Genomic DNA, 16,308 nt, shown 5'->3' with positions numbered 1-16,308 from the left:
TAAATGGATGCAATTAGAGACCATACTCATAAGTGAAATAAATCAGACCCAGATGTGTAAACATTGTATTGTCTCCCTGGTGTAGGAACCTGAAAGAGTAAATAAAACCCAAAACATACAATAGATGATATGAAAGGGAAAGAAACTGCTCAAAGGAAGGAATGACTGGGATGAGGGAAAGCAGAAAAAAGAAAGAAGGAAGGCAATATATATATATAGCTATATGGATAGCTAGGATAACTATACTGCTGATGTCTGATGGTATATTGAAAAGAACAGTTAATGCTTAAAATGTTTTATATTTTGACCAAATTTGCATGCTTATATCTGGTAATCTGAGCAACTGACTTGAAGACAACAATATGCAATAGAACAACCACTGGTGAATTCCTACCATCTTGTCTAGTGAAACTCTGTATTGTCTCTAATGTTTTATTTAATAATTTTTTTATTCTCTTTTATGGTTTGAACAATGTTCCATTCTTACATCTGGCAATCTGAGCAACTTCATTGAAGATAACAATATGTAATATAACAACCACTGTTAATTCCTATCATTTTGTTTTGAAATCTTTTACATTTTTAATGTTCTTACTTTGTTTTGTTTATGTCTGTGATGTTGGTATTTTGCTATTGTTCTTTTTTTTTTACTACTCTCTTTAAAATAAAAATAAAAAAATTTTTGAGGCCGGGTCTTGCTAAATTGCTGAGTTTTCCAGGCTGGGCTCAGACTTGCGATCCTCCTGCTTTAGCCTCCCAGAGTGCCAGGATTAGAAGCTGCACCTCCAAAGCCAGTTCGGAATCTAGTGCTTTCCTTCCCCACCAACTGGCTTCTGCCAAGCCAGACAGCAGGGGGCGCTCCTAGGTAACCCCAGGAACTATTCTAGTTCATGGCTTGCCTTGACTCAGAAATCATTGGAAATTTTGTCTGTCCATCTGTCAGTCTGAAAGTGAGCTGGGCACACCATTCAAGAACTGGAAGAAATCTTTTTCTGGACAGCAGAGACAGAGACTTGAGAGAACGCGGGCTTTTCTGATTTGTCCCTAGACTTCTTGGGCGGGACCAAACCTGGCCCCTGCCTTTGGGAGAACAGTTTGGCGGGGGCAGATCTCCTCGGGGAAGCTATGTGGGGCTCAGTCCCTAGCAGCTGACCTTCGTTTGGCTACTTTAGGGGGCTCAGTATCTCAGTTTTCTTCAGAATTATCTCCAATAGCTTGATGACGTACACCTGTAAGTCCCAGCACTCCAGAGGCTGAGGCAGGAGGATCACTGTTTGAGGCCAGCCTGAGCTACATAGTGAACTTAAGGCCAGCATGAACTTAAAAGCAAGACCTTGTCTTAAAAAACAAAAACTAACCAAACAAAAAGGATTATCTCCAGATTAATCCGTGTTGGCATGGTGCTGCGACCATGGCCTGCCTGATAGGGTCTTCAGCACAGTGGGAGCAGGGGGACACTTTCCCCCACATCTGTGACCTCACCTGGACCTACTTGGGAGTGGACGGCGACGGGCTGAGGCCAGGAGCTCTGAGCAGGTGGACGGATGTGGCCAGTCCTGACCGGAACCCACTACTGGGGGCTTTCTGGGAAGCAGCTGCAGTGATGGGAGGCCCAGAGGGGGCTTCGCAAGGTCCCCTCCTGTTTTCCTCCCAGTTGTTTTTCTCATCACCCACCCTGCCATACTCGAAAGCCGCCCGACCCTCAGGAATTCTTCCTTTCCTGTGAAAGGGTGTGTACTGGCTTTGATGTATGGGGATAGGAGGGGTCAGATGCCTGTGTCAGGTTACACAGCCTCCAAAGGAAAGCCTGACCTTCTGGGTTTTAGTGCCTCCCAGTTCTCTCTCTCTCCAAGGGGTGGGGAGGGTGACTGGCGTGGAGAAAGGGAAGGCTGGGCTGAGACAAAGGCTTTACTGTGCTGAGTTGCGGGAACAGGCCCGAATCTGTTCTAGGGGAGTCTCTTCAGATCTGGCCCCTTTCCTCCGACTCCAGACTCACCCATTGTTGCTAGTCTGGCTCCATAGGAATGTCCAGGCTTCGGGAGCCCACCTCACCCCACAACCCCAGGAGCTGCCTGGGTGGGGGGCCCCCACTCCTCAAATGCTCTAGGGCCCCAACAGTGAGCTTGGCTGCCTAGCCCTACTGAGGCGTTAATTCTGAAGTTCTCTAGGGAGGTAGTGGGGAGGGATGGGTTCTTCTCCAATGGAAAATCTGAAGAGAAGCAAATTCCAGAGCCTTTTAGGCCTGTAGCTTTACCCCTGTTTCTCTCAGCCCCTTTTTTTCGAGTCAGGGTTTCGCCGTGTAACCAAGGCTGGCCTCAAACTCCCCAACAATCCTCCTGCCTTTGCCTTCCAAGTGCTGCTACTACTGGCATGCACCACCACACCCAGCCTAGCTCTTTCATTTAAAAAAAAATTACTTTGTTTTGTTGACAAGGTCTCACTATGGAGTTCAGGCTGACCTTGAATACACTATGTAGCCCAGATTGGGCTCAAATTCACAACAATCCTCCTGCTTCAGCCTCCTGAATACTGGAATTACAGGTATGTGCCACCACAGCTGGCTCTCAACTTTCTTTCTTTCTTTTTCTTTTTTTTTTTTTTTTTTTTTGGTGCTGGGAATTGAACTCGGGACCTTGTACTTGCCAGGCAGGCACTTGTGATGCTGAGCTAGATCCCCAGCCCCTCTGGCTCTCAACTCTTCCAACCCAGCCATTTTCGCTGAGATTTCACCTAAGCTTTTCCAGCTGCATTTTTAGTGTGTGGTGCATACTGCAGACCCAGGACACCCAGTTATGCAGCTGGAGTAGTGAGGTACAGAGCTGTGGAAAGAACATGGATAAGGAAGACTGGATCAATTCCAAAGCCTCTTTGACTATCTCAGAAAAGTGTGACTGGCGTGGAGGAGTGTTGGGTCTTTAGGGAGGATTTGGGAGCAGTCTCTCTTGTTCAGCCACCCCTGAAACAGGGCCTCACCTAGGCCAACAAAGGACAGGGACCTAACCCATGGAAGAGGTGCTGGTCTCTGTGCATTCCCCACGTCCTCTGCTGCAGCCTGAAATCTGAGCCTCTGTAAAGGCACAAACCCTTTCTGGTTTAAATGGCCACTGGTGCTTTTTTCTAGGCTCCTGAGCATCGGCAGGACACTGGCTTGCTCAGGGAACCTCAGGCTCCTGAGACAGAAGTGAGGGTGGGCCGGGCTCATTCCTGGCCAGGAAGTAAGTTGGAAATTAGTTCACTGGTGCTGCACTACTGACTCCCCCACATCCAGGTCAGAAGTTTCGTTTTCTTTTTTCCTTCCTTTCCTCCCTTGTGTGCTGAGGGTCAAACCCAGGGCCTCACGAAGACTCCTGCACAAGGCTCTTACTGGGAGTTGTGGCCAGCTTGGTGATGTACCCAGTATATAATCTGAGGGCCTGGGGACTGGTGGGGTCAGGGGGTGTAGGGATGGCTTCTCTGCTTCGAGTACTATCTATGGCTTGGTGCTGTGCTAAGCATTTCACATGCTTTCTCTTATATAATCTGCCCACTGCCATTGAATTACATCTAATAATGCTTACTGTTTTCAGATGAATAAGCAGAGGTACACACCTAATGATCATAAAAATCAAATAGAAGCTGGGCGTGGTGGTGCACTCCTATAATCCCAGCACTTAGGAGGCTGAGACAGAAGAATCACCATGAGTTTGAGGCCAGCCCGGGGTTTGTAGTGAGTTTAAGGCCAGCCTGGACTGCATAGCAAGACACTGTTTCAAAAAAAAAAAAAAAAAAATCAAATAGAAATAATGTTGATAAAATTTTAGTAGCTTTGCCAGGAGTGGTGGCACATGCCTATAACCTCAGCACTCAGGAGGCTGGGGCAGGAGGATCATCACGAGTTTGAGGCCATCCTGGGCTACATAGTGAGTTCAAGACCAGCCTTAACTACATAGTGAGACCCTGTCTCAAACAAAACAAGCCCATTTTTTTTTTTTTTAAACTGACCCAGCCAAGCATGGTGGCATACACCTGTAATCTCAACACTTGGGAGGCTGAGGCAGAGGATCACTGGAGTTCAAGGTCAGCCCAGGCTACATAGCAACACCCTGTCTCCAAAAAAACCCCCAAAATATAAAGTAAAATAAAATAAACTGACCAAGTGCCAGGCCCTATATAAACACATGCCATGTATGGTATCATTAAATCCTGGGAATTTATTATATTATCCTCATTTGCAGTTAAGAAAACTGAGACTGAGAGAGAAGTGACTTTCTCCTAGGTCACAGAGTCTTAGAAAATGACCAAGCCAAGAACAAAATACACTTCTGTCTGATTCTACTGTAGCCTGTGCTTGTGATCCCGAAGCCATGAGAGAGAGCCTTTGGGGAAAGGAGAGAGTTCCAGTGCCCCTTGAAAGCAGGAGCAGGCTGGGGTGTAACCTGCTCCTGAGTGCCTAGCATGTGGGAGACTCTGAGTTCAGTCCCCAGCATGGGCAGGATGTTAAACCCCGGGATGACCTTAAAAGAAAAACAAAGAGGCCTGGGGATTTAGCTCAGTGGCACAGCACCTGCCTGGCAAGTGCGAGGTTGTGAGTTTGATTCCGGGTACCGGGGAAAAAAGAAAGAAAGAAAAAAAAAAGAAATAGCTGGGCCCCGTAATCCCAGCAGGGAGGCTGAGGCAGGGGATCACAAGTTCGAGACCAGCCTGGGCAATTTAATAAGACTGTCTCAAATTAAAAAGGGTTAGTAGGGGCTGGGGATTTAGGTCAGTGGCAAAAAGCGCCTGCCTGGCAAGTGCAAGGTCGTGAGTTCGGTTCCCGGTACCGGAAAAAAAAAAAAAAAAAAAAAAAAAAAAAAAGGGTTGGGATGCAGCTCAGTGGTAGAGCGCTCCTGATTTCAGTCCCAAGTACTTCAGGGGGTTGGTGGGTGGGGTAGAGAGGGGAGAAAGAAAAGCAGAAGTACCCTTGGTGTACAGGCTGGGTGAGGCTGTAGCGGCTCTCCCTGCTGCTGCACCCCTGTGTCCAAGCCTGACGGGGAGGGGTGCTTTGTTGCTGTGTTCTCGCCCACGCAGGACTGGGTGCACAGCCTGCGGGAGCACGGAGCCTGGAACAGGCTGAATAGGGAGGGGGTGCTGCTTGCTCTGGCCCGAAGCCCCTGGATGCCTGTTCACCTTCAGATGTGAGCTCCCACCCTGGCATCCTGTCTGGGGCTCCTGTCAGCCTCCTCTCTCTCTCTCTTTCCATCACTGTGAATCTTGCAGGGCTGCAGTTGCCTTGGTAACCGGATGGGAAGCTCTTGAGGTTTTCTGGAAGCAGAGAGGGCTGTTGGGGGAGAAACCAGGCTCGGCTGGCTGCTGGTCATGAAGGGAAGGAACTGCTCCAGTGCTCGCTGCCCCTAGCAGCCTGCAGGCTCTTCCCTGCCTCTCACCCAGCCTTTCTCTGCATGTGCGACAGTTTTGTTCTCTGGGTCCCTGTGGCTGGGCCTGGGAAGAGGCAGCTGCAGGTACTGCTCTGTCCTTCGAGTTGGCTCCCACTGTCACCGGAGGTGCTGGACTCCTGCTTGCTCCTGTGCCCTGGCCTTGAGGTCTTAATTGGTTTTATGAAGTTCAATGCCTGTTTTTTACGAGACAGATAATTACAGTGAGGGGAGGTCAGGCCTCCTCCGCTGGACTTGGCAGGGGCTTCCAGAATCGCTGACTCTCCAATCAGCACCAGACAGACTGATGGGATCAGGGTGGGCAGGGGCAGCCAGGCCTGTGGGACACTCGCCACGGGGGTGAGGGGCATCTCTGCCCTCCAGTCCCTCGGAGGGGGTGGGTGGGGGAGTGGAGGATCCACATCCGTAAACCGTATCTAGGGGTGCTGCGCCTGTCTGGGTGTGAGGGAGGAGAGGCCACAGGGGTGGAAGGTGAGTCTCTCTCTAGGGCTGTGCAGCTCTCTTCCCCCCGACCCCAGGGGGGGATCCCACAGCTGCCCGAGCTGTGGCTGTGACTGTGCGCTGGGGAGAAATCCTCAGGTTATGACGCCCTTGGTTCCCTGGGGAGCTGTTTATCCTGATTCTCTCCTTTAGCCTCCTTCCTTTCCTTTGTTCTGCAGTCTCCATCCAAAATCCACCTTATTTGCTGTCTGTCAGTATCCATAACTCATCTCTTTGCTTTAGTCTTTTCCTTAGTCCCAGTCCTGGAAGGACCTCTGTCTCTCTCCTGCCTGGGTGGGAACTGGCTTGCTGCCTGCCAGGGTGCAGTTCCTTCACTGCCCTGTCTCCGGCCGAAGCAGGGTCTGAGGATGGGGAAATGGGTGGGGGAGGGGCAGCACAAGTCATTCTGCAGATACTAGGGTGGCTTGCCACCAACCCTGTTTTGTTTTTTGGTACTGGGAATCAAACTCTGGACCTTGCATTTGCCAGTGTTTTGTTTTTTTGAGATAGGGTCTCACTATGTAGTTCAGGGGTGGTCTTGAACTCACTGTGTAGCCCTGGCAGGCCTTGAATTTGCTTCCATCTTTCTGCCTCAGCCTCCTGAGTTCTGGGGTTACACTCACGCCACCACACCCAGCTGACCCTTATGGCCAGGAAGAGGTGGTGAGGTAGAGGAGTCTGTGCTGTTCTACAGCCTAGGAGCCACTGTCCAGGACTGTGACCCCAGATGAAGCCAGAAGGTGGCCCCTGTCCCTAGGCCAGGCTGCACGGTTCAGTGTGCTGCTCCCTGTGGCCCTCTGGGAAGGAGCTCCGACACACTCCCTGGCTCTAGTTACTGACTGTCCTCATCTCCTCCTCCAAAGGGGGTGAAGGTAGCTGACAGTCCTACAACACTGTACTTTCCCTCTGAGCCCAGTTGCTGTGTATAACTGGTTATGGGACAGGAAGACCTCAGGAAGACCGTCACCTCTCAGTGAGTTATCATCCTCCCTGCTTCTACTTTCTGGCTCAGTGGCCAAGTCCCCAGAACTCACTTCCTCTTTAGAGCAAGTCCAATCTTGTGTGTGTGTGTGTGTGTGTGTGTGCGCGCGTGCTGGGGATTGAACCTAGGGCCTGTGCGCTGAGCTGCATCCACAGTTTTTTTCTTTGTTTGTTCTGGGAATCAAACTCAGGACCTTGTGCTTGCCAGGCACGTGCTGTGTTGCTGAGCTGTATCCCTGGCCCTCCACAGCTCTTTTTACGTATTTTATTTCAAGACAGGGTCTGCTAAGTTGCCCAGACTGGCCTCAAATTTGAGATCTTCCTGCTTCAGTCTCCCAGAGAGCTTGCATTACGGTTATGTGCCACTACACCTGACTGCAAATCCAATCTTGTGGAAAAGAAGGAGGCCTGAGATGAGTTTCCCAGCTCAGAAGCCTGGAGTCCCCTTCCATTGGCCAGGCCTCTCGCTTCCACCCCTCTCCCCTCCCCTTTTCTCCCCGCCTTTCTCCCCTCCCCCTTACCCTCCCCCCATCCTCTTTGATTAGCTAATGTCTGTAAAGGGCCCAGTGGCAGAAAAGCCCTGTACAAATGTTGAGCACAATTTCATTTCCAAGACTAGCTAAGAATATATTTGCAGACTCAAGCGAAAGGTCACTAGGCCAGCCTGGGACAGAGGGAAGACTCTTTGCAAGACCCAGAGGGAGGACCACCCTGGGAGGTGGGGGGAGGGGAATGAGAAGCTGGCTGCACAGGGCCAGAGTGCCTGCTCCTTGGGGTCCTCCAGCCACGCATCTTGGCACCATGCCTGCTTTGCACCGCACCCCACCCTGTGCCGTCTGACTTTCAGGTCCTAGCAGCTGAGCTTCTCTGCAGGGACCCTCAGATATTTCCACCAGGTATTATGCTAATACAGCAACAGCAGTGTTTATTGAACACCTACTGTGTGTCAGGCTAGGCTAAGGGGCCAGGACTCTCCATTTCTGGTACGGGGGCTTCCTTCTGCATGAAGTCTCTCCGAAACCTAGGGGAAAATGTTATCACTAATCTTCCACCAACTGCAGAGAGCCCTTCCCAGTCCTCATCTTGGCCCGGGAGGTTTGTATTTGTAATCCCATGAAAAGTTACTGAATTCTAGTGAGTTAATTCCAGTCTACCACTTCCAGTGCAACCCATGGTGAGACTAAAGACACTAAGGCATAATTATAGTTATGGGGAGCCAAGGGGTCCTAAGTCCAGTTACTGTGATGGCCATCCGGAACAAAGGCCTCAAGCTGGGGCCAAACCTAGGTTTTATTAATTCGTGAAGAAGGGAGTGGCTTGAGGATGAGTGACTGAGAATGGCAGGAAGTAGGTGAGTGCCATGAGCTGGGCTAGGTTGGAGGCCTGAAATCACCTCTGCAATATGCAGAGAAGGATATGCAGAAAGAGTAATCTGTGTACCACAACTGTGACAGTATCTAATGTTTTGGGGTCCGTGCTTCAGCTCCGAGGTATAATCTTTTGTGCCCTGGGAAGTCACAGCCTCTTATCTTGAGGTTCAATCCCACCTTGCCTCAGCTCACACATGCAAGCTATGAGGGGGCTGGGAAAACATTCCTTGTCCTCTTTGCTTGAAAGACCACACATCAGCACCTCAGCTGGACCCATATGCATTAAAGCCAATTGAAGGATAAGGAAAAGTCCCAGCCAGCTCTGCACACATCAGTACACGGAAATAGGGCCAGGCTTGGCCGAAGTGGAGACAACTGCTCCTCTTTCAAGGAGAGTTGTGCAGGTGGTCCTCCACAACCAACGACAGGAGTTCCTGCTTTGTGATCCCTAAAGCCCCTCTAGTGTACATGTTCCAAGAGCTTCTTTTTTGTTTTTCCTTCTGTTTTGCTTTTTGTTTTTTTTTGAGACAGGGTTTCACTGGCTTTGAACTTACTGTGTAGCCGGTGCTGCCTTCAAACTCAGGGATCCTCCTGGTGTAGCCTCATGAGTGCTGGGATTATAGGCATGTACCACCATGCCTGGCTTTCCAAGAGCTCCCAAACTCTCTTCTTTCCCCAGTGAAACTTCATCCATATCAATTATGAAAGAACACTGAGCCTAGCTGGGGGTGTAACTCAGTGGTAGGTGTAACTCGGTGGCAGGCGCAGCTCAGTGGTGGGCGCTTACCATGCAAGAGCTCTTGTGTTCAAGCCTTAGCATCGCACACACACAAAGAAAGAAAGGAAACAAAATTGTAAAATTGAAGCAAATTAGCCTTGACAGGTTCCATGCCCAAGGGGCAACTTTCTAATCTGTGCTCCTGGGCCTGCTCCAGCCACCTCTGTGCCCCACCTGCTCGGAACTGTAGGTTATCCTGCATGAGGAGGAGCAGGCCCCGCTCCATCTCAGGGCCAGGGTGGGGGAGGCTGGGCCCTCACGGTTCAGGATTCTGTAGTCAAGGGGAGTATTTGGGAGGGAAAGAGGGCCAGCGAAGCGGGGAACAGAGGCTCAGGAGGAGGCAGCAGGACAGCCTCAGCATATGGATAATGTGTTCTCAACATCCCTGGGGCCTGCTCTGGTGTCATGCCCTCGGCCCTCTAAAAGCTGAACAGAGCTGGAATGGCCTTTGAGCCCCCAAGTCCTGCCAGCCTGGTCTCTGTTCCCTCCTCTGGCTTTTCTCTAGACCCTAGGGGCCTCTGTGTCATCAGTCCATTATCATTTTGATAAAAGTCATCCTGCCCTTGTGAAGGGATTAACTCTCCAGCTGATGCCAGTGCCCCATGTACAGCGGGCGGCCTGGACACCCAGACCATGGGCATAGTCAGCATGATGGGCTTGTTCGCAGGGCGTGCGTCAATGGGCACAAACCCAGCCACACATGCCGCCACTGCAAGAGGGGATGGGGTGGGGAGTGGAATATGGACACGGAGGTGAGGGAGGTCTGAGTTCCACTGCCCTGGAGAAGCATGTCCTGAATCTTAAAAGTGCAGGGACAAGGCCAAGTTGGTTCCTAACCAATGCGTCTCATTTCCCATCCTTCCCTCTCCTCCCACCAGGAAGCTGCTTGCTGTCAGCAAAGCCATTTAGGGATTAAAGCAGCTCCTTCAATAAAAGCTGCTTATTCAGAAGGTGCTTTCAGTTCATCTACATTTATTTCATGGATATTACAATACATAGAGGAGCTTGCTCCTCAGCGCCCTTCACTGTACCCAACTTGTGTCCCTCGCCCACATGAGGTATCTGTTTTGGGCCTGGCCAAGCTTTCTAGAAACCCAGGGGGCCTGGCGGGGAGTGGGAGGGAGTGGTAAACGCTGGCCACTGCCCCTCAGTCACCAGCAGGCAGCCCCAGGTACAGTAGGAGAGGGCCCCGGGGGAGTTTTCTCCGGAGAGGAGGCGGACCAGGTGCCCCAGGAAGAGCAAGCCTGCGGCCCTGAGGAAGGGCGAGCTTGTGCTAGGAGTAGACAGAGCCAACCTCAGTCCCTAAGACTTCCTCTCGGTGGCCAGCCGCACACATGCAGTGACAATGTGGCACCTGCCCTCCCTGAAATTCCAGTCTGGGGTAGGAATCCACTAAAAAAATAAAAAAGAGGAAATCAGACAAGATTATAGACTTTTTTTTAAGTAATGGGGATTGAACCTAGGGCATTCACACTGAGCTACACACCCAGCCTTTATTTATTCAGTCATTTGAGAAAGTATCTTGCTAAGTTGCTAAAGGCCAACTTGGCCTTGTCCCTGCACTTTTCTTTTTCCCCAAAGGAGGATCAACGTCCTCAAAGTACCTGCCATCCTTTCGTCACTCAAGGAACCCAGAGGGATTGCCCCGCCAGCTCAGGGGAAAGCCATGGCTGGTGCCTCCTTGCCACCACTTCTTTTGGAACACTCCAGGGAAGAGGCCCACCTGCCTCCTAGAACATCCAGCAGGGCTGGGAAGAGGCTGCCAGTCCAGGCAGGGGTCAGTGTCAGTGCCTTCTTGCCCAGCTGAGCTGGGACATTGTCCACAGTCTGCGTGCTGGGCGGTTCAGGCCTGACCGAGCCTCACAGACCTGGCGGCATCGGCCCTGCTGCCCAGAGCAGGGCCCCAGGGACCCTAGAGCCAATTCCAGCTTCCTAATCCCCTCTCTCAGCCAGAGGACAGGAGCAATTCAGAATCAGGACTGGAGGAAGGGGGGCCGTGCAGAGCCCTAACCACCCTCCAGGGACACAGGAATATGAGGCGAGGATCTTGAGCTTGAACATTTACAGGTAGCACTCAGGATTGAAAACTGATTTATAGTCTGCAGGCAGGCGGGAGGGAGCTGTGTACAGTGCAGCCTTGTGGGGCGCTGGTAATTATATATTACATTGAACTGTCCTTGCATTGCGGCGAAGGGCGGCGGGAATGAGACTCTAAATCAGACTTCCCTGATGCCCCCATAGCTCACCTCCCTGTGATGGGGCCCCAGAGCCCAGGGCTGACACTTCTGGACACACACACATGCGCGCTCACACACACACACACACACACAGCCTGGCTGGAACTAGCTTGAACGCCTGCCTGACTGGGGACCCAGAGAGCAGGAAGAGGGGACGTTATCAATTCTGGCAGCTTCCAGGGGCTAATCATCCTACCGGGCTCGTTGTTTACCTTCCCACGAGCACATTTCCCACTCGATACCTCCTCCCCCCACCAGGGTCTGCTGAGGTTGTGTCATTGGCAGAAGATGTCCCTGTCCTCTGTTCAGTCACCCTCACAGCAGCTCTTTCTCCACAGCCACTGCCTTGGGTCATTAGGGTCTGCATCACTTTTCTTGTCCTTATTTTCTTTTCCCCACTGTGGTGCTTGGTACCATGGCACTATCTCCCTGGCCCACTCCATCACTTTGTACCTGAATTTTTGTCACTATCTCCTAACTGGTTTCCCTCCAGCTCATCTTTACCCCTAATCAAATCTTTTTTTGGGGGGGTGTACCGGGAATTGAACTCAGGACCTCGTGCTTGCCAGGCAGGTGCTGCACCACTGAGCTACATCCCTGGCCCCCCTCATCAAATGACCCTTTAAATTGTTGCCATGATAATGTCCTTAAACACATCTCTGACCAGAATCTTTATCATTGGTCTGGGAGTTGCAGGAGTGGAGAAAGGTGGTCAAACTTTGATTCAAAGCCCCCGGAGGTTCCATCTTCTCTCTGAAGTCCCCCTTGGCTCTTTGCAGGTTGGTGACTGCTGACTCATCTCCTGCTCCGAGCTAGCAGCCCAGGAGGAAACTGGTAGCCAGCTTTCCTGATGAGCCTTCTCCGTGGCCAGGTTTTGTCTTTGGTCTTTTTGAGACAAGGTCTCGCTCTGCAGTTCAGGTTGGCCTTGAGCTCACTTTGTAGCCCAGGCTGGTCTCGAACTCACAGTGATCTCCTGCCTCAGCCTCCCTAGTGCTGGGATTGTAGGTATGGCCTACTGCACTCAGCCTCCCAGCATTGTTGAGCAGGTTGAATGAGTGACTATGGGTAACTGACTCTGCTGATAGAATAGCCTTGTACTTCTGAGCAATTATTATTATTATTATTATTATTATTATTATTATTTTGTCTTTTTTGAGACAGGGTCTTGCTATGCAGCTCAGGCTGGCCTTGAGCTCACTTTGTAGCCCAGGCTAGCCTCGAAGTAGCACCGATCCTCCTGCCTCAGCCTCCCAAGTGCTGGGATTACAGGCATACGCCACCACACCTGGCCTTTTTTTTGTTGTTGTTGTAATTATTACTTTAATTTAACCTCTCTGAGCTTCAGTTTCCTTATTGTAACAAATCTCCATAATACTTGTCTGCATAAAACTACCTCAGGGCTTTTTTGGAAAATAAAATAACATATTCCCTTTGGAAATTCCCAAATGCTTTGCGAATGTAAGTGTAGCATGCTAGATGAGTGCTTTACCACTGAGCTACACATCAGCCCTATTTATTTATTTATTATTTTGTCTTTTTTTTTTTTTTGGTTTTTTGGTTTTTCTCCGGTACCGGGAACCGAACTCACGACCTTGCGCTTGCCAGGCAGGCGCTTTGCCGCTGAGCTAAATCCCCAGCCCCCTATTTTGTCTTTTTTTGAGGGGGTGGTACTGGGAATCGAATTCATGACCTCATGCTTGCAAGGCAGGTGCTGTGCCACTGAGCTATATCCCTGGCCCCTGTTTTGTCTTTTTTTGATACAGGGTCTCACTATATAGTTCAGACTGGCCTTGAGCTCACTTTGTAGCCCAGGTTGGTCTCAAACTTGCAATGACCCTCCTGCCTCAGCCTCCCTGAGTGCTGGGATTACAGGTGTGTGTTACCATGCCCGGCTTCCAGCCCTATTATTTATTATCTGATACTCTTTCTTTATTCTCAGGGTCTGGGCAAGAGAGCTATATTCCTTCAGCTATGCAGCAGCTACCTTCATCTTCCTCCTATACCAGCTTCAAGGCAGAAAACTGTGGAGTCCTGGAGAACCACCTTTGAAGTCCTTCGGTCCCTTCTACCTAGAGTAAAGGTGAAAGACTATGCAGACAGATACATCTCTGATAGAAAGAGACATGATTTCAAAGGAGGCTGCTAAATTAAACTAAGAATGGATTGCTTATTGACATCTTACATGATTATCTCCTCACTTCATTACAGACGTTGACCAAATTTTGTGAGGTCCAAAGCTTATGCAATTTGGGGAACCCTCTTTTTTAGGAAAAGAACACAACATTATGAACAGGCAATTAAGTGCAGTCTCTAGAAGGGGCCTGTGCAGGTGAGGAGTGTGTGAAGCCAAGCCTAAGCTCCATTAGCTTTGTGGAAAATCCACTCCTGTCACTGTGCCAGGCGGGATTTGCAAAGGACTTCTCAGTTAGCTGCTCACGGCTGAACAAACCATTTCCACCCACCACAGATGGGCGAGGACCTCCAAAGGCCTGCAGCGGGCTACGTCCTCACCTAATCTGGCAGTTGCCTTGTTACTAGCTGCAGCTCCTCTCCTGGCTTCTCCTCAGGCTAATTGTTGATGTTCAAGACTCACCAGCTATTTATTTTTGCTTTCAAAAAGTGTGCGTGTGAGTCACATAGCATTAATATTCACACTCAATTTGGGAACCACTCCGTTGCCCCAGCTTAAGCTGGATGCCTTGGACTTAGTTACCCAGTAAGATACAACCTTTTCTCTTCCCAATTACAGGAAATGTAAGATAGATTTGAGGGGATGATGGTGACATTTGTCTTAGAGTTTTGTTTGTAACGTCTCCAGTCCAACTCAAATTTTCCTCCTCCACAAATCCCTCACTCCCAGGCTCATCCTGCCCAGTTTTTTTCTAATTATAAAATGGTAATACCTATTTATTTATTCATTTATTCATTTAGACAGAACCTCTGTAATCCCAAGTGCTGGTATTACAGGTGTGTGCCACCATGCCTGGCTTGGAAAGTGCATTTTCAAGGACACCCAAATGCCAGGCCTCTTTGGGTTCAAGGGAGAGGCTCCTGAAATCAGGAGGCACATGGCATCAAGGTGCCACTAGATGAGGGTACACAGGGGCTCTTCCTCAGATCCCTGCCAGGGCGAATCCCCCTGAATCCCTTAGCACTGCCCTGAGGCCCCATTTATATGATTTTCCCCAACAGAGAGAAACAGATGGCAGGTGGGAGTGGGTGAGTGTGTGCGTGTGAGTGTGCATGCACGTGAGCTGCACACACAGAAGTGTGCATACATGTGTGAGACAGTGAGTACCCACGTGCTCACTAGTATGCCCACAAGACAGCCAGGGGAGGTGGAGGCCAGCATGTAGGAAGGAAGGCCTTAGTCTAAGAAAATCACGTTGTGGTTCTAGATGTCCCCAAAGGTGAAATGTGCTTCCTCCGCCTTTCTCTATAACCAGGAGGCAAAAAGAAGCTAGCAAGGCAAGAAAGGTCTCAGCATAGGCACAGGGTACCGCTCCCAGTATCACTACTAGTTCTAACAATGACATCACTTTCCCAGACTCCTCCCCTGAGCTGTGTGTCACCACAGCCCCACTGATACCGCATTCCTTGTGTCTGTGCCATCTCTATGCTCCCAGGACCAAACTTTCCCACATGGTCTGGCCCTGCCCTTGAGGAGCCTAAGCTGCCCCTGACCTCGGGCTTGGCTCTTATTTAAACCTGTGTCAGAGAAGGCAGGAAGCCTGGCTTCTGGGTGAAGCTGAGACACAAATGAGAAGAGAGAGACCAAGACAAAGAGCCTCTCTTGGCGGGGGTCTGGAAAGAGAAGCTGACAACTTGCAAAGCCAGCCTGAGGAAAAGGCAGGGAAGAGAGGAAGGAAAAAGAGTGAGAAGAGAAGAAACGCGAGGGAGAGAGAGCTCGGGTGAGGTGAACTTGCAAGCTGTGGATTCTCTTTTCTCAGCACCTTAGGATTGCTACCCCATTTTCCTGACTCCCCAGTCTATGTGGGTCCTCCAGAACTAGTGATGTAGGAGGAGACCTATACCTTAAACCAGCTCCCTGGGAAAGGAGCCTCAGTGTCTTTTTGTTTTTATTTTTTTGAGACAGGGTCTCACTATGTAGTTCAGGCTGGCCTCAAACTCATAGTGATCCTCCTGCCTCAGCTTCCCAAGTGCTGGGATTGCAGACGTGTGCCACCATGCCCAGCAGGAGCCTCAGTGCTGTACTTCCGTTTGCCTACCCCACAGGGCCTCAGCCTGGTCCTGTTCTCCTTGTCAGCACTGAGAATCAGAGGGATTGGGGGTGAGAGGCACAAAGGAGAAGGCGCTACCCACTGGGGCAGCTCTGTTTTCTCCCTTGTCACCTCAGGTTTTTCCTTGGAACCTGTCCAACCACTGTACCCACAGGCCTGGTGCTTGTACTCAGTGGCAGCCTGAGCGTCATCCCTTGCCACTGACAGGAACCAGAACAGGGAGCCCTTTATCTGACAGTGAAAGGAACTCTGCCCAGCCTCTGTGACTCTAATTTCCCAAGATGCTGTTTGTTCCCAGCATAAAGTGAGCTGCCCCAAGGAAATCAAAGCCTTTGTTCTGGATCTGAGTCAACAAGATGGCACCCAAATGAGAAGGCCTCGCTCTCACTGGACCACAACAGTTTCTCATGGAGGCCTTGCCTGGGGGTTTCCTCCTCTCCTCACTGTGGCTGAGTCTCAAAAACAGGAAAGTCTGGTCTCCAGCTTCCACTGCATGATTCTCCTTCATCAGCAGCAGCAACAGTGACACCAACAGTGATAAAAATAGCAACCATTTATTGAGCACCTACTATCTGCCAGGGACCTAAGGATCTTATGTACATTATTTCACTAATCCTGCAATAGCACTGTGGGATAATCACCACTGTGGAAGGTGGAGAAGGAAACTGAGGATTTCAGAGGTTGCCCAAGATTCTACAGTGAAACACAATTGAAATTTCAATCCTGGTCTATTTCCAAATCCAGTTTTTCACTTTGCTTATTTTTCTTTTCTCTGCCTCGGCAACGCTTTCCTTTAGGTTTTGAGTTGCA

At 50.3% G+C, this 16,308-nt stretch overlaps 1 long non-coding RNA gene across 2 annotated transcripts; it reads left to right on the top strand.

Annotated features, from left to right (window-relative positions):
* The first annotated feature begins 2,505 nt into the window (after window positions 1-2,505).
* LOC106148233 lies at window positions 2,506-13,438 on the top strand. Of its 2 annotated transcripts, none has more exons than XR_001233487.1 (3): window positions 2,506-2,541; window positions 3,122-3,215; window positions 13,197-13,438. It is a non-coding gene; the product is annotated as an uncharacterized LOC106148233 (long non-coding RNA). The 2 variants fall into 2 exon arrangements; XR_001233488.1 differs by having other exon boundaries at window positions 3,122-3,268.
* The last annotated feature ends 2,870 nt before the right edge of the window (window positions 13,439-16,308 follow it).

The sequence above is a fragment of the Chinchilla lanigera genome, unplaced genomic scaffold (genome assembly GCF_000276665.1).
Source record: "Chinchilla lanigera isolate Chin_1 unplaced genomic scaffold, ChiLan1.0 scaffold00017, whole genome shotgun sequence".
NCBI lineage: Eukaryota > Metazoa > Chordata > Mammalia > Rodentia > Chinchillidae > Chinchilla > Chinchilla lanigera.
Note: the sequence above shows the minus strand (reverse complement) of the source record. Positions and strands in the feature narration are given on the sequence as shown.